Source organism: Gavialis gangeticus, unplaced genomic scaffold (genome assembly GCF_001723915.1).
Source record: "Gavialis gangeticus isolate Ggan-Ray unplaced genomic scaffold, GavGan_comp1, whole genome shotgun sequence".
Taxonomy (NCBI): Eukaryota; Metazoa; Chordata; order Crocodylia; family Gavialidae; genus Gavialis; species Gavialis gangeticus.
In genome coordinates this window covers 10381536-10404840 of record NW_017728993.1, presented here as the reverse complement: position 1 = coordinate 10404840, position 23305 = coordinate 10381536, and the positions used below count along the sequence as shown (strand labels likewise).

The following is a 23305-nucleotide window of genomic DNA, read 5'->3' as shown; positions in this document are numbered from 1 at the left end:
CCCACTTCTGCAATGAGCCAGTTTTTGCAGAGACATCTCTCCACCAAGTACTGACACAGCTGAGTTTGAAATCAGATGAGATCACATGCTAAAGTCAGTGCTCACAGCAGAATCAGTCAAGTGGCCAGGGGAGTCGAAAATCAGTTCCCTCGTCTGTTTTTTCTTTTGTCACTTGTCTACCATGCTAGGCCTTGGTGCTGCAGAGAGAAAACACAGTCAACAGTTCAAATGATACTTAACTTTAATTATTTAGAAACCATTAGGAGCCTCAGAGGTACTCCTCACAAGCACGTTTTAGCTGGAAGGATGGGTTGGAGCTCATGTCTGACCATTCAAGAAAGAAAATAGTGGATGCCTGTTTGCTAAATTCGTATCTTCCCTTATACAGTAACCATTTTATTCAGCAAAAAAGCATTCACCTTTATAGAGACTCAGACAAGCTACTGGGATTTTATTTCAATGGTAATAGGTAATATTAATAGATAATATGAATAAGTTATCTACTACACTGTCTGTCTAACCTGCTCTTGAAAAAGTCCAGGGATGGAAAGTTCACAGCTTCTCTAGATCAGCATTTCTCAACCAGTGGGTCATGACACAGAAGTGGGTCACAAGAATCTATGAAAGGGGTGGGGGAAAAAACTTTAAAAATGGTTCAACAAACTTTAAAAATGAATTTTCTTTTAAAGGAGAAAAACGTGGGAAACTGGGTTTTCCCTTGAGGGCTGGCAGAGCCCCATGCCTCACTCCCCCACCACACTGCAGGGCTGAGGCCTGGGTGCAGAGGGCAGTGGGTCAGGAGTGAGGGGCACCAGCAAGGCCAGGGAGCTGTTTTTGACTTAAACTATTTGCATGGTCAGGGCTAGCCATCTATGTTTACAAATGGGTCCTGGTACAAAAAGGGTTTGAGAACCACTGCTTTAGGTAGCCTGTTCCAGTGCTTGTCAACTCATTGTCAGAAAGCTCCTGCCTAGGGACGTTGTGGAATCGCCATCACTGGGGATATTTAAGAGGTTTGATAAGCCTTAGTCAGGCATGATCTAGGACTAGCTTTGCCTATACTCTACTGTGGGTATTTCACAGGCCTGTGGGCTTTGCTTCTTGCCACATGGGGCCAGGAAGGAATTTTTTCCCCTCCTATTTCTATATATGTTAGGGGGAAGTTGTTTTGGGTTTTTTGTTTGCTTTCATTTTTTTCCTTCCACAGAAACATTGGGTGTTGGCTGCCACGGGTGGGTATTTCAACTGGGGTATGCCAATTCTACTGCTGAGACTTAAACCAGGAGGTTCCTAGCTAAAGTGTTTTGCTCCTCTGCTCAGGGTCAGACCAATTGCCACATTTGGGATCAGGAAGGAATTTTACCCCGCAGTCAGATTGCTACATACTGGGTGCATCTACATGAGATGTTAAATGCACAGTAAACTGATTCTACTGCGCATTAGCGTGTCACGGCAAAAGCCGTGCTAATACACTAGTGAGATTTAGCATCACTTAAAAGGTGTGTGCCGGCTACTGCACAGAGCTGGTTTCTGGGCAGTGCTTTGGTACCTGGTAATACAGGTACTAAACTTAATGCTCAGATGAGTTAATAAACGTGTAGATGCACCCACTGTGAGGCGTTTTGCTTTGCTCTGAAGCCATGGCTGTTCCCCTTCCTTACCTGTGACAGGTCAGGTTCGATTGTGTCATTAGCAATAGGTTAGACAATGGATTTGTATAGGATGGTTTGGATAGAGATGATCCTACCTCTGGCAGGGAGTTGGTCTAGATGATCTCCGAAAGTCCTTTTCAGCCCTATATTTCTATGATTCTACAAATCTCCAATCTAAATTGCAGCTTGAGGCCACTGTTCCTAGTCCTGTCCCTTACAGCCCCAGAGAATAGTCTAGCTGCATCCTCTCTATAACTGCCCTTCAGGTATTTGAAAATCATTATCAAATCCCTCTTTAGTTTACTCTTCTCCAGACTAAATAACACAAGTTCTTTCAGCCTTTTCTCATAAGCCATGATTCCCATGCCTCTAATAATTGTTGTCATTCTCCACTGGACTCTCCATACCATCTTGAACTTAGACACAGTACTCCAAGTGAGGCCTTACCAGTGCTGAATAAAGCAGAAAAATCACTTTTCTTGATTTGCAATTCACACTCCTGTTAATGCAACCAAGTATGCTGTGGCCTTTCTTCTTTTTCTTCTCCTTCCTTTTTTTTGCAACAAAGCACGCCATTGGCTCATATTCAGTTTATGGTCCACTGTAACCCCCAGGTCCTTCTCTGCAGTATTGCACCCTAGTCAATCATTCCCCTAAACAAAAAGGAAGGAAGGGCATGTGCTATGTATTATCATCACTGTGTTCCTTTAATAAGCTTTGGCAGAAGGCAAGGCAGATTGTTTGCAGTCCACTGGAGGTTAGTCTGAGGGGAAAAGGAGTCCACGAGAGCTGGTTGTATTTTAAAGAAACCTTACTGAGGGCACAGGAACAAACCATCCCGATGTGCAGGAAGAACAGCAAATATGGCAGCCAGCCAGCTTGGCTTAGGATAGATGACCAGGGAGGAGTATAAGAGTATTGCTTGGGCATGCAGGGATGAAATGAGAAAAGCCAAAGTGCAACTGGAGTTGCAGTTAGCAAGGAGCATGAAGAGTAGTAACAAGGAAGGTGTCTAGAAGTATGTCAGCAACAGGAGTATAGGTTGTAGCTGTGTTGTCTAAGGACATAGGAAGACAAGGTTGTTTGGGTAAATCTAATATCCTTTACTAGACCAACTCAAATAGTTGGAAAAAATTATTTTTGACAAGCTTTTGGGCACAAACACCCTTCATCAGGCTGAGGAAGCATCTGCAGTTGGTGTGTGCTCTTTCTGGCTGGAATGAATAGTAAAGAAGCCAGAGGATGGTATGCATGCAAGAAAGGCATTCAGTGACAATGCAAATAGGAGTCAATGGGTGAGAAACAGGTTGGGGGGATGGGTGAAGGGGAATGAATATAGCTGGTAAATAATGGAGAGGTACCTGGGAAGTCAGATGTTAGGCAGGTTATAATGTGTCATACATCCAATGTCTATATTTAGTCCATGTTTTTTTGTATCCAGTAGGTTAATGAAGTGAAGTTTGTAGGCTCATCTGTGAAAGGTGTTTTGTAAATTTCCTTTGAGGATTAGAACTGAGAGATTGAAGAGAAAGTGGTTTTCTTGTGAGAAATGTGCCCCCACAGGTAACTGGGTCTTTGACAGATTTCCAGTATGTGTTCATTCTGGTACGCAGAGTTTGGGTGAGTAGCCCTCAGTGGTGAAAGAGCAGGTTACGGGTTACTTAGAAAAGCTGGATGTGTACAAGTTTCCAGGGCCAGATGCAATGTGTTGAGGGAGTTGGCTAATGTGATTGCAGAGCCACTGCGCATTATCTTTGAAAACTCATGGTGATTGGGGGAGGTCCCAGACAATTGGAAAAAGGCGAATCTAGTGTCCATATCTAGGAAAAGGAAGGAGGTTCCAGAGAACTACAGACCAGTCAGCCTCACCTCAGTCCTCAAAAAAATCATGAAGCAGATCCTCAAGGGATCTATTTCTAAGCACTCAAAGGAGAAGAAAGTGATCAGGAACAGTTTGCCTGGAGTCACCAAGGGCAAGTCATGCCTGACCAACCTGATTGCCTTCTATGATAATATGACTGATTCCGTGAATTCAGGGAAAGCAGTGCACACAATATACCTTGACTTTAGCAAGGCTTGTGATACAGTCTCTCACAGCATTCTTGCAAGCAAGCTAAAGTACTGGTTGGATGAATGGACTGTAAGGCGGATAGAAAGCTGGCTGGATCATCAAGCTCAATGGATAATGATCAATGGCTCAATGCCTAGTTGGCAGCTGGTATCAAGTGGAGTGCCCCAGGGGTCAGTTCCGGGACCAGTTTTGTTCAATATCTTCATTAATGATCCTGAAGATGGGATGGAGTGCATCATTAGCAAGTTTGTGGGTGATACTAAGCTTGGGGGAGTAGTAGATATGCTGGAGGGTAGGGCTGAAATTCAGAGTGACCTAGACAAATTGGAGGATTGGGCCAAAAGAAATCTCATGAGGTTCAACAAGGACATATGCAAAGTCCTGCTTTTAGGATGGAACAATCCCATGTACCTCTACAGGCTTGGGACCAACTGGCTAAGCAGCAACTCTGCAGGAAAAAGACCTGGAGGTTATAGTGGACAATAAGCTGGATACAAATCAGCAGTGTGCCCTTGTTGCCAAAAAGGCTAACAGCATACTGGACTGCGTTGGTAGGCGTGTTGCCAGTAGGTCAAGGGAAGTGATTATTCCTCTATATTCAGCACTGGTGAGGCCACATCTGGACTACTGTGTCCAGTTTTGAGGCCCCCACTACAGAAGGAATGTGGACAAATTGCAGAGAGTCCAGTGGAGGGAAACAAAAATGTTGAGGGATCTAGGACACATGACTTCTGAGGAGAGGCTGAGGGAACTGGGCTTATTTAGTGTGCAGAAGAGAAGACTAAGCAGAGATTTGATAGCAGCCTTTAACTACCTGAAGTGTGGTAACAAAGAGAATGGAACTAATCTGTTCTCAGTGGGGACAGATGATAAAACAAGGAGCAATGGTCTCAAGTTGCGGCAATGGAAGTTTAAGTTGGATACAAGGAAAAACTCTCACTAGGAGGGTGGTGAAGCACTAGAACAGGTTGCCTAGAGAGGTGGTGGAATCTCCAGCCTCAGAGATTTTTAAGGTCTGCTACCATGGCCTGGCCTACAAGTACTTAATTATTTGGACCAAAAATACCCTCCAGGCATCATCTTAAGAAAATTCTATGAACAGCTCCTTTATGAACGTCATGGGGAAGAAGAGGAAAGAATGTCAATGTCCCTCTGAAGCATCCACAGTTCTTATAAATTAGTGTGCAAAGATATACCCTCAAGTATATCAGAGACCAAGGTCTTGAGAAAAGTCACAGAAGGATTCCCTAGAGTGACCAATGTGGCTGTATTACCAGATTGGGTGGATGCAATAAGTGGGCAGGACATGACAGAGTGGGCATCCACAGCAGCAATGGAGATGCAGTGTAAACATATTCTGTCACTACTAATTCTAATTCAGCACCCCATGTGTACTAATTCAGCACCCCTTGTCCCCCCGTAATCACCTGTTTAGTGTCACTCCTTCACATAGTGTCTGAATGAGGCAACATTACTCAGTGGATAAGGCACTAGACAGGACACAGACAACATGGGTTGGCTATTGGCCTGCTAGATAACCTTAAGGCAAATCACTTCTGCTCTATGCCTCAATCTTCCCATCTTTAAAATGGGGTAACATAATGCTAGAGCCCTATGAGAGCCAGTAGGAAAAGGGTTATATAAAATCTAGGCTTTATTGTTACTAAATCCTAGATTGCAAATAGGGACTTTTCTTTATACTATTTGTGTGTACAGCAACTAGCAAATTTGATTCCAATTACTGCTTGGGGTTCATAAGCATTATTAGGATAGAATAATTAATCATAAGTACACATGAACCAGAAAGTGAAACTGTCTGTAAATAGACCAAGGCAATTTACAGCCATAAGGAAAAAAGCAAGCAAACAGTAGGAGTGGACAAATATTCTGGATATGTATAGAGCTTTCAGTTTTAAATTAATAATATATTAAGAAAGATATAGGGCTAGAAGGAAAGAATCACTGTGCTTTCAAGAGTCTCTCTCTCTCTGTTTTGAAAGCGAGAATGACAGTGCCAAACTCCTGTGCCTTATCTAAAGTGTTGTATCATCCATGCTTTTGCTATTCATAGGTCCAGTTTGAGTTTCATGGGCATGTTTTAATACTTCCATGGTTCACCACATAATGGTCTTGTCATTAGTAACCAGAACCCTTTCACAGAGCTGAATTTTATTTATTTTATTTTATAAAGTGCCACTTTTTCTAGCGATTTATTGTTAGAAACTGAACACCTTGCCGGGGTCGTTTGACCCCAGTAATCTTTCCTGTCATGGCAGGGGGTCGGACTAGATGATCTACTCAGGTCCCTTCCGACCCTAGAAACTATGAAACTATGAAACCTATTTTAATCTTTCAATTTGTACCAGTTACCACACTGCATGTGGCATGGGTAGTAAGTGTATGCTATATTTTTTCTGATGTTCCCCCCCACATTTGAAGAAATCATTACTTTTTTCATATGGAATTGAGTTACAATGATATTTTCCTGCTGGTCTTTTACTGACATTATTTGGCACTGTGACATGTAATTGCCTGAGTCTACACATGCACAGCAATTAGGGTGCAGTAGACTAATTTACTGCACTGCACGGATAGTCCCATCAGGTACAAGTGGTATCCTGCAGAGCGGTCAATTACTACGCTTAATCACACGTGTAGACATCGGGCTTGGTTTACTCCAGCTCAAATTGCATTGGAGCACATTCAGCAACATTAATTGCATGTGTAGACGTGCCCATTGCCCACCTTGTGGTAAAATAAGCCAGGTTCATTTTTGATGGTTGCTGTATAGTACACCATGATAATAAGGCACTAGATCCCAATACCCATCAAAACAAAAATAAGGGGAGTAAAGTTGTACAACAGCAAAAGAAAATTAAGGAAAACAAGAGAAATAAGTGGTCCTCTATTTTCAAGGCCTAATGTATCTTATCTTTGCACACAATTGCTATAGTTAGCACACTTATTAGTTTCCTGGGATGTCTTGTTTGTTTCCACCAGACGGAAGTAATATAAAATTATGTAAATCAACTTTACTTGAAGTAAAGAATCATGGACCAGTCAATAATGTTTATGCATTAAGAAAGGGCAGCTCCTCCTGGAAGAAATAACACAGGGAGCCGATCATAAGTAAACATTTCTAAACAGACAAAGGGCTGGTCCCTGCAGCACAATATATTATCATATTTCCACATAATTAGTTTGTTTTCCACTTGAAATCAGAAAACGATTCGACATTGCATTCTGTGCCTCAGGATGGTGCATACAGTAGAATTCTCATGTGCAGGTTCATATGTTGAATAATTAGTAAGAATTAATCTGTTGAAATTAAAGTTTGGAATATTATAGAACTCATGAATAGTGTATGGGACAATCAAGTAAATTAAACCAGAATCAGAATTTAAGAAGGCAGACAATAGCAGATGACTGCTGGCAATCTGTTTTTTAATCAGTGAGTTACAAGCCAGAGGGATGAATATGGTTACTGGCTTTTGGAAAATATTGTAAAACGTTAGCAGGCACAATAAAGAAGACTTACCAAGTAAGCACTTTTTTATTATATTTTTTAAAGGTGGGTGCTTGAAAAGAGATGGTTAAGTTGAACCTTTACCCCTCTCCAAGATGATCAAGCAGGAAATGATCCTCTTTGCAGAGCATCCTTTCGTTCTGCTAACCACTTCGGCTGCACCGGGAGGGAGGGTTCATCTCAGTCTGCGTTAACATTATGTTTATCTGCAGCCAAATGTGTAAGTTCATGGTTGGTTTGTTTAAGAATAGCTGTTGAATGAGGGCAGCCTTGAACCCAAGCAGGTGAGTTTTCCTTTTAGATGTTGAGAAGACTTTTTTTTTCCTAGACTAGATTCATGTAACATAAATTTAATCAGCATAAAGCATCACTTTTCTTTGCCTGTTTTATTGTGGAGAATGTGTTGACCAAGTTTGAGGAAGAGGGGGCACAAAAGGAACTTGGTGTCCATAAATTGTATGAAGAATACTTAGCCCTCTGTTGAATGAAAAAAATATGATCTTTCTCTTCCAGAGGACAGCTTTAAATTCAAATGCAGACTTGACTTTTTGTAATCTGTGTGATCCTGCTAAATTGGAAGAGGTTTCCAGACCTATTTGAAAAATGGCCACTACAGTTAGCTGAAACTTCAATCTTGAAAATGAATGAATGGAGCCGGTCCAGTACATTGGCTCTGGACCAGTCTTTAAAATACAGCAGAACAATGAATAACTGAATTCACAGCCAGCTGGTATCATAGTTGGGCAGTGAAAGTGTCAAAATATTAGTGACTTTTTTACATTTGTCAAAATCATTGCCAATACGGGAAGCATGGGCAGCTTGCAAATGTGAATCATGTAACAAAGTAGTTTTTAAATCTTGCCTTAAGAACAAGTGTTCGGTTTCCTCCTTTTACACCACGCCGTCAAGATGGGGAAGGGAGGAGAGAATAGAAAAATCTTCTACCTAGTAGGTAAAAGCCATTATTGATTTATTATCAAACATCAACTACTAATTTATGATCATAGTGCTACATGCCATGCAGTAATGTTGGATCCATCAGCATTTCCATTCCTTATTTTCTGGGGGTCTAAGAAGTCATCCATTCAATCATTCCTAGAATTTAGCATGCAAGATCTCAGTGCAGGAGTAAATATACATATAGGAAAGTGTAAAAGGGGAGAAAATACTGCTTGGCCATGTTTCAGCTATACAAGGGGAAAAGAAAAATAAATATATGTTACTGATGTCAGACACTCCATTCTGCTGTAATAATTAAAAACAAATAATTATTTTAAGTTGAAACAAAATTTTGCTAGGATTCAGTGCATGCTGTAGCAGAGATACCTTTGCTATATTTGAAAGAAAAATATGCATGACTGGGGGTTCCTATTGTAAAAGAAAACCAGTTTCTCAGTACATACAGTATTTATTCCCTGTCAAGAGATTCATCAGGAATTTCAGTGCATATCACCTGCTTGCTGGATGTGTTATCGCCTTCATTGGCATAGCCCCTGTTCAGCTATTGAGACAATCCCAGTGGAGTATGGAGGGTTGAATAGTCCCACGACTATTCAAATGGAAAAACATTTGTCACTACCATACAAGCAAGCAAGGGATTTTTAGGAAGAAACAATCCACAGTTTTTAGAGCACTGTGCCCATTACCAAGGTAATACATTACCAAGTTATTTGCTAAAAGCTAAGTTCTGCAAATAGTGCGCATAGCTTCACTCACATTATTGCCCACGTTGGTATTCTAAGACTAATCATTAAGCAAAGTTACTCATGTTCTTTGCTGTTTTGCTCCACCAAAACTCTATACAAGACTTGTGGATTCATCCTACAGTCTTTAGTGCAAGATCATGAATACGCCGCTTTTAACAGAAATAAGATATGCAACTATCTTCTGTTTCTAAAGTGCAAAAGAGTTGCTTCAAAGGGTTCTATTCAGACAAGTATTGAAAATACACTTGGTTCCATTTCAGAAAATATATTTTGTAGATTACAAGAAACCTTCTAGTTTTTTTTTAACCTAGATATTTAATTTTCTAATTTTTTGTCATTTGGGTACACTTAGGGCTCCTATATAAGTGCAGGGAGCCAGCTCCGATGTGCTAGTAATCTAATGCATCAGATTACGCGAGTCTGCTGAAGCGTGTTAATTACTATACTCCACCAGACTCTAGGGTCACAGGTATCAGCGTCCCCATGCTGAAAAATGGTGGCAGGGCGCTTTGAACTAAAGCTCATCAAATGAGGTTTAGGCCAACATGCCCTGCCGCCATTTTTCAGCATGAGGGATGCTGATACACATGATGCTCGGGCACTTGGAATTAGCGCAGCTCACTAATTAAAGTGCACCCCCAACGCCTCCCAGAGCACATGTAAAAATGTCCTTAGTAGCTAGATAACCATTTTGTGCTCCTTTACTAGGTTTATATTGAAGAACCATCATTTCTAGTATCTTTCTTTTAGCACCTTGCAAGCAAATGTTCTCAGCTTAGGCAAAGATTTCAGCCAGAAAGTTTCCTTCAAGAAGCCTTTAATTTCTTATCCTGTCTGACGCAAAGTAAAGAGTATGCCAGTGCTACTGACCTTAACTCTCCTGGATCAAATATATCTGATGTGATATATAGAAAACTTTGATGTGTAGATATGCTAATCAGTAAAGAAATGTCAAATTTGCATACATTTCAAGTGACCCAACAATATTTACCTTAGAGCTAAGTTTCATATTTTTCTGACAATTGCAGCATTGAACAAGTGACTCATTTAGCATATCTAAGTAGCATTATGTCACAGGGATTTACCTCAGAGTTGTTTGAAAGCATCAAAAAGATGAACATCACTGTCTGAAATTAACAACAAGCCTAATTTGATTTGACAAATGATGTTGATTTAGATAGGGTCACTAGCTATTGAAGATGGTGAGGACAAATAGTGCCTTGAAGCCTTGATAAAACTGAATATTTAAACAGTTCATTATGCAAATGTGTCCTCTACCTGTCAGTAGTGACTACAGTATAGGGTTAGATAGCTGGGGAAAAGTGTGCCAGAACGATGACTAGTAAACTTGTACCTGGTTCTCTTTAAAGCATTCCCTTTAGAAACCATTATTATGTTGCTATATTCTGCCCAACTTGGATGGAAGCAAAACAAATGGGAAAGAGTTTCCTGAAAAATCTGGTTTCCGACTATAGTGCAGAAAAGTTAACTTTACCAAGATGGTGGCTAAACACTGAGGCCAACTATAATACATTTAGAACCTGATTCTTCAATTATAATGATTTACTCATCTGAGTAACCCTGTTGATTTCAACAGAATTGTTCATATAAGCTATCAATCATGTATAGGGGTTGCTGTGCTGGACCCACGCCTTTCTAAAGGAACAAGGCTGTTGATATCAATGGACCTTGGTCTGTGTGACAAAAATTCATAATGACCACATGAAAATCTGGCCATCGCCATCTAAAACAAACAATTCTGCAAAGCCATAGATCCATAAAGATCACAAAGTGCTTTGCAAATTCTATGCAATGTCTAAAGGAATGGTTTTATTCACTACTAAAAGCTCTCCCTTAAGTAAAAGGCTGCAATCATTTGAGCAAATGATACCATATATCCAGCATAGCATTAGGGAGGAGAGAAAATTTTGGCCAGGGACATGTGGATAAACCCTTGTTCTTCTGAAAAGTTTCATGGTATCTTACTGTCCATTCAGAGCATGGAAATCCTTGGTTCTTAAGGTCTCATCTAAAAGCATCCCATACTTTATTTTCATTGAATCAAGTTTAGGTACTCTCTGATAGTGGAGAGTACAAATGACCCCACATGAATTTACCTTGTTTCAAAGTGCAAGGCTTACATCTGAGGCTCAAAGTTTAAATATTTCAGAATTTATGCTCAAGTAAATGGCATTTATCATGAGAATGGGTCACAGATCATCTTATACAACAGGATTCTTTAAAGGGTACTCTTCATCATCTGGTATAAAATTGTGCTATCTTATTACATTTTATTTTTAAGTGACCAGAGGTTCAGCTATATTCGAGGACATTTGCATTTTACACAATGTTGCTTCATACTGTGCTTTGTAACTGATTTAAGAACATCAGACACTGAACCAGTTTCACTTCAGAGCTCTAGAAAAAAGTCAGGATTCAACTCGGGTATATTTTAACCCCAGGGGCCAAGGCAGACATAAGAAAATGTTAATCTAGATGTTAGTTAGTAAAGAACATGATACCAACACCAACATGACATCAGAGAATCCATCAACAACAGGCTAACAGACAGCAACTTTCTGAGAGATATCCAACATGGCTTTGTTATGGGTAGGTCTTGCCTGACCAACCTCATTTCCTTCTATGACCAGGTGACACATCAGTTGGACAAGGGAGAAGAGGTTGATGTCATATATTTGGATTTCAAGAAAGCCTTTGACTTGGTCTTCCATGATGTCCTCATGGTAAAATTGAGAAACTACAGCCATGACAACCTTACAATCCGATGCTGGGGAACTGGCTCCATAGTTGGACCCAGAGAGTGACAGTCGATGGAACTGAGTCAACATGGCACGTGGTGACCAGTGGCATCCCCCAGGGCTAAGTACTCAGACCAGTACTCTTTAATACATTCATAAATTATCTGGATTCAGGTGTCAGAAGCGGACTGGCTAAGTTCACAGATGACACCAAATTATAAGGAAGTGTGGTCACGCTAGAGGATAGTCTGGCGATTCAGGCCAACCTGGACAGGCTTACAAGGCAGGTGAATCAAAACCTTATGACATTCAATACAGCAAGAGGCAAAGTGCTCCACCTTGGGAGAAAGAACCCACATCATACTTATAGGCTCGGCAGCGCTATACTCATTAGTGCCATGACCGAAAGAGACTTGGGGGTCATGATTGATCACAAGATAACATGAGGCACCAATGCAATGCTACAGCTGGCAAAGCAAATAAAACTCTGCCTTTCATGTACCAATGCATCTCAAGCAAGACCCAAGGAGTCATCTTCCCGCTTTACTCAGCCTGGATGAGGCTGCAGCTGGAGTACAGCATCCAATTCTGAGCTCCAGACTTTAGAAAAGTCTTGGAGAAGCTTGACAGAGTTCAGAGGAGAGCCACACACATGATTAGAGATCAAGAGATCAGGCCTTATGAGGAGAGGCTGAAAGGCATGGGACACTTCACCCTAGAGAAGAGAAGGCTCAGGGGGGATTTGGTGGCAGCCTATAAGTGCATCTGGGGTGTGCACCAGGAACTGGAAGGACATCTGTTCACCAGGGCACCCCAAGGGAAGACAAGGTCTAACAGTCACAAACTGCTGGAAGACTGTTTTAGACTAGACATAAGGAAAAACTTCTTCACTGTCCTAGTCTCCAGAGTCTGGAATAGAGTCCCCCCAGAAGTGGTGCAAGCACCTACTCTGGATACGTTCAAGAAATGTGTGGATACTTACCTTGTTGGGGTCATCTGACCCCAGCTGACTTCCTGCCCTTTGGGCGGGGGACTGGACTTAATGATCTTTTCAGGTCCCTTCCAGCCCTAACGTCTATTAAATCTCTGAAACACAAAGAAGCTGCTAATTAACTAGGTGTAACAGAGCCACAAAACTGGGCAAGACTAATGGTGATTTAAAGATATAATACGGTGCAGATACCATTAAAGCAACCCAAAGAAACGTCTCATGTATTTGAGATCTACTTGAATCTGAGAAAACCTGCCTAGCAAGCAATCTTCATTTGTTTATAAAGCGATCCCCTATATTGGCTGAGTTTGTATATTCGTGGCAAATTCCCATCCCAACCATGAAGCAGGAGGAATCTGAGCATGGCTTTGAAATCTAAGGAAACAAATAGGGCAGCAAGAAAAAAAAAGTATGATGTAGAGTTCCCTTGTGAATAGATGTCCATGCCAAGTTGCTCTTCCTATAGATGGTATGTTTGCAGAGGGATCAGTAGTAGGATGTAGCTGTGCATATTTAGCATGCAAACGTATTTGTTTTAGACGGCAATGGCCAGATTTTCAAGTGGTCATCATCCGTTATTATCACACAAACCAAGGGCCACTGAAATCACCAGCCTTATTGTTCCACAGGCTTATACCATTATGTCTCAGCCCAGGGGCAGGCAATTATTTGGGGCAGAGGGCTATTTACTGAGTTTTGGCAAGCCATTGTGAGCCACATGGTAGGCAGCCCCGGGCAGATAAATATTAATTTTCTACATTTTTTAAGGGCCCCGTGGGCCAGATAGAATGACCTAGCAGGCCGCATCCGGCCCCCGGGCCACATTTTGCCCACCCGTCTTAGCCATACCTGCTACTTTAAGTCACTAAAAGAATCTCCACCCTTCACTATTAATCAGATGCACTAGGAAGCAGAGGAGTCTGCCTAAATTCAGATGGGTACAGTACCACCTAATCTGACTTGCTTATTCATGTCATAGCTTAGTCTTCATTTTTTCACAGTTTTTTTCCATGAGAAGAAGGAAGATGAGCCTTGAAACTTAGTACAACAACTGACAATATATCACGTTTTGTAAAACAACTATTAGTGTGAGTGAAATAACAGTTCTTAGGATCAGAAAAGATGTCATTTCTCTAGTTCAGGGTGTACAACTCATCAAGCCCATGGGCCAAATGTCTAACACAGGGCTAGTTCAGGGCATACCGCATGCAGATCCAGTCTAAGAAGTACAGGCACCACGGTGGGCCAGTTAAGGTGCTGCAGGATGAATCTGACCTGAAGGCCGTGTCTTTGACACCCCTGGTTTGTTCAACCTCCTGCAGAACCGTAAAATCACGGGGTTGGAAGGAAGCTCAAGGGTCATCTGTTCCAAGCCCCTGAACGAATACAGGAATGCTACTCTGAATCATCCTTGCCCCATGCTTATCCAGCCTCTTCTCGAAAACCCCCAATGAGGGATATTCCACAACTTCTCTGGGCGGCCTATTTCACTGCCTTGCTGTTCTCACAGGAAAAACGGTTTTCCTGATCCGTAGTCTAAATTTACTTTGCTGCAGTTTGAAATATTGTTTCATGTCCTGTCCTCTGCAGCAATGAGGAAAAGTTGTTCTCACCCTCCTTTATGGCATCCTTTCATATATTTGAAGACTGCTGTCATGTTTCTCCCTTAATCACCTGGTCTCCAAACTAAACAGGCCTAGTTTTCTCAACCTTTCCTCATAGTTTGCCATACAACCAACCCCTTTATCATTTTTGTCACACACTCTGACCCTTCCCTAGCTTCTGCACATCCCTCTTACAATTTGGAGGCCAATGCTGCACAAAATACACTCAGTGAGGATTAGCCAGCGCCAAGTAGAACGAATGAAGCCATCACCTCCCATGTCTTACCCCTAGTGCTCCTGCTGATGCACCCCAAAATTTCATTAGCTTTTTGTTTTTTTTGCAATGGCATGACATTGCTGACTTACGTTAAGTCTGTGATCCACCAAAAGCACAAGGTCCTTCATAGCAATGTTGCCAGTCATTTATCTCCTATTCTGTGTTTGTGCTCTTCTTTACCCTTCTGTAGGTGTAGCACCTTGCATTTCTCTGCACTGAACTTCATCCTACTGTTTCTAACCAATTTATTAAAACCCTTCTGAATTCTACTCCAATCCTCCAATCTGTTTGCAATCCTTCCCAGTTTTGTGTCATCTGCAAATTTGCTCAGGATGCTCTCTAGTCCAGCATCCAAAAAATTAATAAATATGTTGAACAGCACCAGACTCAGGATAGAGCCCTGTGAAACCCCACTCAAAGCCTCTTGCTATTCTGATGTCGATGCATTTATAGTTACCCTTTGCTTGCAGTTATTGAGCCAATTGTCTATTGACCTTGTAGTAACTTTATCTACCCCAGATTTCTCCAGTTGGCTTATGATAAGGTTGTATGGGACTCTAACATAAGCCTCACTAAAGTCCAAGTGCACTACAACTACTGCATTCCCTTCATCCACCCAACTAGTACTTTGTAAGGGTTTGATACAGGAATTCAGGTATGAAGTCCATAGCTTCTTTTTGAGCTGGAGCAGAGGTCTTAAGATAAGCAGTCATGACACCAAGAGAGCAAGTGATGGGAAATCCACCCACCATTCCCTAAACTGTTTTTCCAATAGTTAAGCACCCTTGCTGCTGAAAATTAGCACCCTACTTCTGATTTTGTCTAGCTTCCAAATCCGAACCACTTATTGGAACTCTATAAATATTTCACTTGTGGCCTTAAAATAGGGTAATTCTTATGAAGCGTGATCGTGGTAATTAGTTATGAGTAGGAAAATAAAAAAAGAAATTTAAAATATCTTCCTTCTTGCCCTTTACTCCAAATGAATTTTTATTTTTCTATTCTTAGCCGTAAGGATGATTGGCCACTGGAACCACTTACTGAAAGATGCGATCATCTGAGTGCCTCTACTGCTAAGGAGCCCTACTTATGGAACATCCCCCATGATGCATGGCACTGTACAAATGTTGGCTTGCACCATGGGTGGATCCAGGATTTTGAAAAGGAGGGTGCAGATGGTGTAGCATATCACATAACAACACATTTTTCTCCAGTTAAAGAGAAACTAGGAGCTTTGCCAACATGATAGAGGGCTAGAACTATGTTATTCAATTTAAGATCAAAGCAAAACCAAATGAACTATTGGAAGGTACATTAATTTGCTAGAGTACATATAAAGTATTTTTAAAAACCCAACAAACTGGGCAAAAATAGTCAAAATATATTTTACCATTAGTCCTGTAATCAGTACAGTTAAATGTACATCTCGTTCAGATTCATAAAACAAAATCTAGCCTTTTTGAGCATCTTGACAGTGCCTCCAATACTTCACTGTCAGTCATTTTTACACCTGAGTTAATATTACTACACTTGAGTTAAAATTTTTAGCTAGAGCTAAAAACAGTCTGCAGGGCTGTGAAATAGGAGAGACATTACCAGGAATGACTACCAGACAGCTAAATTGCAAAAGAAAGGATAGTTTGAATAGTGAAATATCAAGGCCATTATAAAGGAGAGCGGGTCGTTAACAGCTGTAGAGCAGAAAGGGATTAACAGGAACCCAGGAGATGATCATGATCATGAGCCATGAAGCCAATTGACTATTTCAGCATTACTACCTAAATTGAAATGCTCCTACCCCTCCCAGGCAGCTGGTGTCAAAGTGTGGGTGGAGCAAGAATCAGAGGGGAATGCAACCATACCTCTGCACCCCACCTGGATCTGCCCCTGGCTTTCACTTGAAATCTTTCAATCAGGACCAGATGCCTTTCTAAAAGATAAACTCAGTCCAATCACAAGTTACCAGACTTGTGGGAAGAACATCTGCATGAAATTCTATGACCTATGTTAATATAGGAGGTCAGACCAGGTACCATATTAGTCCATTCTCCTTAAAAACCTCTACATTTACAAGCCCCACGCCACTTTCTTTTTTAATGTTAAATATTACTTTCTCTACACTGCTGACTTTTAAAGTGATTTTTCCCCATATAAAACCAAAGGTCAAAACATCTTTTCCTTTTGCAGGGTATTAAAGGAGGTGCTTTTCTCCATCGATATGGGGGAAATGAAATTAAAATCCAGTTATTCTTCTGTCAATTTGGATGGAAAATAAACCTCCACATTATGCTAAGCAGGCACCTTTGTAATCTTTGTTTTGTGTGGGCTCTAACTGGAACTTAAAAGCCTACTTTAAAACATTTCAAGAATCTCTAATCATTGCATATGTCAGACCAGCAATCAATAATTTGTACACCTTCAAAGAGTGCACATTTTATATAGACCAAATTCTCACTTTTCAAACATTGTTATCCAGCTATCATTAATTTTATGATTGACATTGACTGCATAAACTCCAAGTTTTTAATTTCTCATATCTTATAAGCTAGTTAGATTTTTTTGGACTCTGAGTAGCATATATGCCAGTACCTTTCTTTTAGCTCCTTCTGGTAGCTTAATTCAAGCTGAAAGCATTGCACCAAACAGGGGTAAGTGGCTTCAGCAGTGATGCAGCTACATGCACAGTAAGCATGTGATCAACCAGAGTAACAGTAGATCTCACTTTTTTACTTCAGTGCAACTCTATGCATAAGCATTACTCCATATACATAAGAGAGGCTCCATAAGCATATGACCTTAAATCACATTTTTTGGCACTCGCTCTTCCTTCCCATGCTATTTAGACAATTTTCTGAAGGTTTCTAAAATAGTATGTGACTACACAGCTTTATCAGTAGGATTTAAGTCTTTTTATTGGAAGTAGCTAAAGCCAGATATGATTTTGTAAATGACAAAAAAGAAAAGAAAAAATGATGTCTCAATTGTAAGTGGAAGAAGAACTCCAAAAATTGAAGAGTACCAGTAGGATCAACAGCAAGCAGTGGCCATAAACATATTCATGGAATGAATATCGTTCTAGTGACTGGACTGCAGCCAAGACTTTTTATTCTGTGTTTTTAAAAATGCATAGACTATGAGAGTCATAAAAATGTTTTGTCTCTGGAATATGCTGGAACAAAAGCCAGATATGATTAGACTTTGACATGGACATTCATCATGTCCTAAACTGAATTGGTTATTAATTCTGAAAGTATTAAATATGGAATGAGTTGAGTGTCTAACAAATTTGCAATATTATTCAATTATAACAAAAATGTTAGACTGAGCGTATCTCCTGAAACTGCCTCTTGTATATTAAGTCACCCTGGTGACTGGAGCCAAGTCACTGAAAACCAACACCAACCCTATCCATGCAGAAGCAAACTGGGTGTGGATGCTGAGTACTTGTCCTGACAAAACTGAGCACTGGTACCTGAATTGTTTTAATTTTGGGGTGTGGGGGAAAGGGGTTGCACATGCCCAATTCATTTTTAATATATACAAATGAAATCTTTTCAAGCTCTTATTGATAGAGGCCTAACTAGGAGCTAGGTCACTGCTGCTGACTGGCGTGGCAATGCAGCAGGACTGCAGAGGTTCAGTATGCTCTCGTCATCCCTCTCCAAGGGCTAGTATGGAAGAGGGAACAAGGTCATAGCTCCACTTCCTCTTTATTCCTGTTAAGAGCCCTTTTTGCACATATGCCTGGGGAGATGTGGGGGGGCAGCAAGCAACTTTAGCCGGTCCTGATTTTGACCATATGGAGGATGGTGAGAGGGCACAGGACAGAAAGTTTCGGGTTTAACTTGCTGGTAGACGTTGCATTTTACAATATGCTGGATTCTGCAAATGCTTAGATGTGTTTGCAGACTCAGACCTTGTCCTTACACTCTGTCACCCATGTTACCATCTCAGCATTTTCCCTTGAAGTTTTACAGTGCTTTTCTGATGACTTAAAGGAATAGTAGGAGACTCCTCCTGCTGGTAATTCAGGACTCATTCCTGCCAACTCTCCATCAGCAAAACCCTCTTGACTTTGATAGGTGCCCCCACACAAGAAGGACAAGAACATTGAGTAAAAAAGCATGATTTTAGATAATGTCTCACTCACCTTTCAATGGTTGTTTTCACCAAATTATTAAAAATATACTATTGGTTTTTTTAGTTGAAGAGCAAAAAGCCTAGTATTAATAAGTCTAGTTTTCATTTTTGATAATTATATGTGCTCTAGAGCTTTATATAAAAACAAAGAGGCTTTACTAAAACTCTGTAGCCATTATTGTATATTGGATTGTAGTCTGTATCCATTTTCTTCATGGATGTTTGGACTCGATCACCTTCCCACGGGGAAGCCAAGGAGAAGGAGTGAAGCAAGGTTCCTCTTAAATTGATTTCCTCCGGTCTCCAGATCATTCCATCCCCAGGCAGTAGTGGCAAATATTATAAGAGCAGACCACAAACCCTCTGTTGAGATGGTGGATCTCTCAGTAAAAACAGGGAAAAAGAGGCAAACCATGCTCAGAAGGATTCTCGGTCCAAGTACACAGAAGGTAGAGGACATGCATACAGTACACCGGTAAGAGATCTAGTGTGCGGACTGCCTCCTAGGGCTAGGAAAAGTGATAGTGACTCCAGGCCCACAAATGATCAATTCTTTTGAATAGAGTCTGGATCTCAAGGAAACTAGTGGAAGCTCAGGGGTATCCTCATGGAAGTTTGCACCTTTATGGGGGCATGAAACCTCCCTTATCCAAGTTCCCAGGCAGCAGAAACTGTCAGATCACGGGTCCAGGGAATACCTTGCCCTTGGTTGCCCCTGGAAAATCCCATCCTCCTTCCTCCTGAAAGGTTCTCCTCCTTGTGGAAGAAGCCATGCAGCTGTTAAATACAGCCTCAAATCCCACTCCTTCTCTGAGAGCATCTCCCATGATCTGAAGCCATAGGAGTGCAGAATGCTATTAGGGGAAAAAAAATTTCAACTCTACCACCTCTCTGGGTTTTGTTATTTCAGGGTTTGTGCACAACTTTTTAATTACAGAGATATTCAGAGAAGCTGGGTCAGAGAACTACTGGCATTTTCTCATATCCAGGCATCGTCATGAATCGGAGGGAAGAGAGGAAGTGTCACGAAGCTGTGTCAAATTGAGCTCACATGTTCTGGCTCTTACTGCCCTCTCCACGGCTCAAATGCAAAAGCTTTGATGTCGAGCACAATTCAACTGGAGTCTCAGCCTCTATCCTCCTCCTAGTCACAGGCTATGTATACACATGATTTACGTGATTTTGCACCAGTTTAAATTAAAAGCATGTTTTAAAGCCATGCAGCTAAACCAGTGCTTGTCCTGTATTTTGACCCTACTATTTCAGTTTAAGAGTAGCTTATTTTGTTAAACTAAATTGCTCTGGAGTTGTAGCTACCATCTGCCACACAAAACAGTGAGGAAAATCCTCACAGAAGTCCTGTATCTTGCAACTGAAATAAGCACCTCTAAGACCAAAAAAAATGTGTCTGCATACAAACTTGTGCAGCTCAAATATGGCAGCAATGCTCCTGGGCTGAGGGTTTCTACACCTAATAAACAGCAAATATTAATGGCTAAGCTATAAATCCCTCATGAGGCATGCTCTCCCTCATGGCAGAGATGCTGATGTACCCATTATTACAGCAGAGCCCAGCAGCACTTCTCAGTGGTAATTATAGCTTCTTCAAGAGGGAAAGGGCATTCCTCAGTCTGCAGAGAAAAGCAGTGAAGACTAAAATGGAAATGAAGTGCAATGCAGCTACAGCAGAGCTCCAGCCAACCGGCGGGCCAAGAGATGGCTGAGTGAATACTCAGGGACTATCAGCCCCTCACTTTGCTCCTGCAGCAAGAAACAGATACGATGGGCTGGGACTCTTCTCTCCTTTGTATTTGTACAGCATAATAATGCTATTTTTATATACTGTTGCCATCATTAAATCTCAAAGCGTTTTACAAAGGATATAGTCACCATGACACCCATTTTTATAGACAGAAAGAGCTGACTTGTAAGGAGGGTAGTAAAGCACTGGGACAGGCTACCCAGAGAGGTTGTTGATCTCCACCCTTAGAGGATTTTAAAACCCGGATAGACAAAGCCTCGACTTGGATGATCTAGTTGGGGACGGTCCTGCTTTGAACAGGGGGTTGGACTTGATGTGACCTCCTGAGGTCTCTTCCAGCTTTAATTTTCTATGACTGTATCCAGTGGACTGAGAGGAGAACCAGTGTCTCTATCCAGCGCTCTAATCATTGGGCAGCACTGCCAGCAATGAGACCCAAGTTCTTACTGGGCTTTCAGGCATTCTTCCAAATCAAATCAGAATGAATGGTAACAATTTCTGGTTTATCCGAGGCATTTTTAAAGCACGTTTCACCATCTTACCTAAATGCCAAATGGTTCAGACATACCAACAGGCTTCTGAAATCAGGTGATGCTAATGTGAACATGTGTCAAGGGCCACTAGCAGAAATGTTTTGTGAAACGCTTGATCCTGAAAAAAACAAGTGGTTATTTCATTCCTTCAGAGGCATAAATGAGACACAGTAAGGCTCATTCAGTTCAATGTCTTGCTCCTAGGATACAATCAACCAATTTAAATTTGTCATAAGGATTCAGTGTTTCTGGTTCATAACTCGCTGGTTGTGAGTGGTGCCACTCGGTATCCTGGGGCATTGTGCACGTAGCAATTCTGGCAGAAACCAGACTTGTCCCTTTGAAGCTAGGCTGGGATTGTTTTATTACAGCCTCTTTTAGGTCTTACAAAAAGTTGTTGCTTTGCAGTTTTTCATCAATAGTTCTTAAGGCTGCTTCTGCTACTAGCCTACAACTCCACGCTTGCAGGTCCCCAGCATCAGCTTCTTTGCAAGTGAGTGAGGAAAGCTGAATGAAATCCTGAATGTTTTGAACCACCAAATGAAACAGTAAACCCCTTCTCATCCTCAGCACTGTTGTTCCCTGTCCCACCACAGACCTTCTTCAGGAGATGATTTGAAAAAAAACCCAAACCTGCTGCCCTCAAAGGTACTAAAAGCATCCTTTCTGATAAGGCTCACGCTTCCGGACAGCAGTTCTGTACTCCAAACCATCACCATTCCCCATGCCCTTTGACTAAGACTACCTCTGATGCACATGCCTTGCAATCTAACACACCCAGGTATCACTGCCATCTGAAGAAGTTGAACTCTCCGTGATGTGCAGATGGAGTAACTTCTCTGTTCACTGGATTCAAGAGTACTCTTAGTACAGTACATGCAAAGAGGGTTCAGATTTTTGCTCCATTGGCCATTTTTGAAGCAGTCTGAAGCTCTGCACATATGTTTAGTCATGGCTATACAGGGCAATGCATAGGGGGTGCACGTGGGTGCACATGCACCCCCCAAGCGTGGTGATGCACCCCCTACAAAAAGGCGGGCGGTCGCCGCTCACCACCCCACTGCCAACACCACCGGTGGCATCTGTAGGCAGTCTGCAATCCCTGCTGGCTGCCACTGATGCCGCCGGTGGTGTCTGCGGGTGGTCAGCAACCCCTGGTCGGTGCTTGCCACCCTCCCCTGCACCGTCAACAGTGCCGGTGGTGTCTGCGGGAGCTCCCCGCTTACCACCGCCGAACTCCTGCCGCCACTGTGCCCCACCAGCCACAGGGGCCACATGTTGTTCATGTGGCTATAGACCGTTTTCTGTGGCCAGATCCAGCGAAAATTTTCACTTCTGTCCGCGCCTTTTAAATTTAATTATTAAGATGGGAACCAGACGTCTATTTGCAGAAAGACTTTACAGGCCCAAATAATAGAAAATAGGGCTGAAAGGGATCCTGAGAGGCCATCTATTCTATTCCCTGCTCCAAGGCAGGATCGGCTGTACCTACATTTCTGATGCAAGTTTGCTTAACCTGTTCAGTAAAACCTCTATTGACTGAGACTCCACAGCCTCTCTAGATAACCCATCCCGAGACTTAACTATCTTTACACTGGGGAAAGGTCCTCCTAATGTTTAACCTAAAATCTCCTTTGCTGCAATTTAAACCCAACCCTTCTTGCCCTATTCCCAGGGGACATGAAGATTAGGATCTTCCTCTTTCCAGTAACCTTTTACATATTTTAAAACTTATGCTTCCCTTCAGCCTTTTCTTTTCTAGACTAAACAAACTCATTTCTTTCCTCATAGGTCATGTTTTCTTAATCTCTGATCATTTCTGTTATTCCCTTCTGGACTTTTTCCAATTAGTCCGCTTCTTTCTGGAAGCGTAGTGTTCAGAACAGGAGTCTTACCAGTGTTGAGAAGAGGGGAAACATTACCACACACATCATATATATGACACTGTTTATACATCCCAGTTAAGTGGTTTATGATCCATTGTAGCCTCTGGATCGGTTTTCAACAGAATTCTGCCTAACTAGCAGATCCTGTTTATCATCATCAGGTAAACACAGTGTTTTGTACTTGTCCTCATTGAATGTCAAGCTATTTATTTCAGACCATTTCCCCAATTTGTCAAGATCATTTTTTAAATTTAATTTTGCTGCCCAAAGTGCTTCCAACCCCTCCCGGCACAGCTTCATCCACGGATGTAATAAGTGCAATCAGTATCCCAGACTCAGAACAGACCCCTATTAAACTCTACTCAATACATCCTTCCAGTCTGAGAGTAAGCCATTAT

At 41.6% G+C, this 23305-nt stretch overlaps 1 long non-coding RNA gene across 1 annotated transcript; it reads left to right on the top strand.

The window, feature by feature from the left end:
- The first annotated feature begins 1695 nt into the window (after positions 1-1695).
- LOC109305370 lies at positions 1696-23000 on the top strand. Its single transcript, XR_002099606.1, has 3 exons — positions 1696-1782; positions 12770-12787; positions 22988-23000. It is a non-coding gene; the product is annotated as an uncharacterized LOC109305370 (long non-coding RNA).
- The last annotated feature ends 305 nt before the right edge of the window (positions 23001-23305 follow it).